Below are 213 nucleotides of genomic sequence, written 5' to 3' on the forward strand. Positions count from 1 at the left end.
GGCAGCAGAGGCTGGCACTGCCTGGGCACTGCACAGCCCCAGCCAACCCAGAATGGCCATGGGGGCAAGTCAGCAAAGCCAGGCCACAGCCCTGCCCCCTGCCCCCGTCCCTTGGCACCCTCCCCCCAGCTGTGCTGGGGCAAAAGCACCCCCAGGGGAGTACCTGGTGCCCCTCACTCCCAACCTGCAGTCTCCCCTACAGCCCTGCCGGGG

General features: G+C 69.5%; 1 protein-coding gene across 1 annotated transcript in view; it reads left to right on the plus strand.

Moving 5' to 3' along the window:
* AGAP2 (ArfGAP with GTPase domain, ankyrin repeat and PH domain 2) overlaps positions 1-213 on the plus strand; it is a 17,838-nt gene that overhangs the window by 8,727 nt on the left and 8,898 nt on the right. The window lies entirely within an intron of this gene.

This window comes from Alligator sinensis, unplaced genomic scaffold (assembly GCF_000455745.1).
Source record: "Alligator sinensis unplaced genomic scaffold, ASM45574v1 scaffold265_1, whole genome shotgun sequence".
In the NCBI taxonomy this organism is placed as follows: domain Eukaryota; kingdom Metazoa; phylum Chordata; order Crocodylia; family Alligatoridae; genus Alligator; species Alligator sinensis.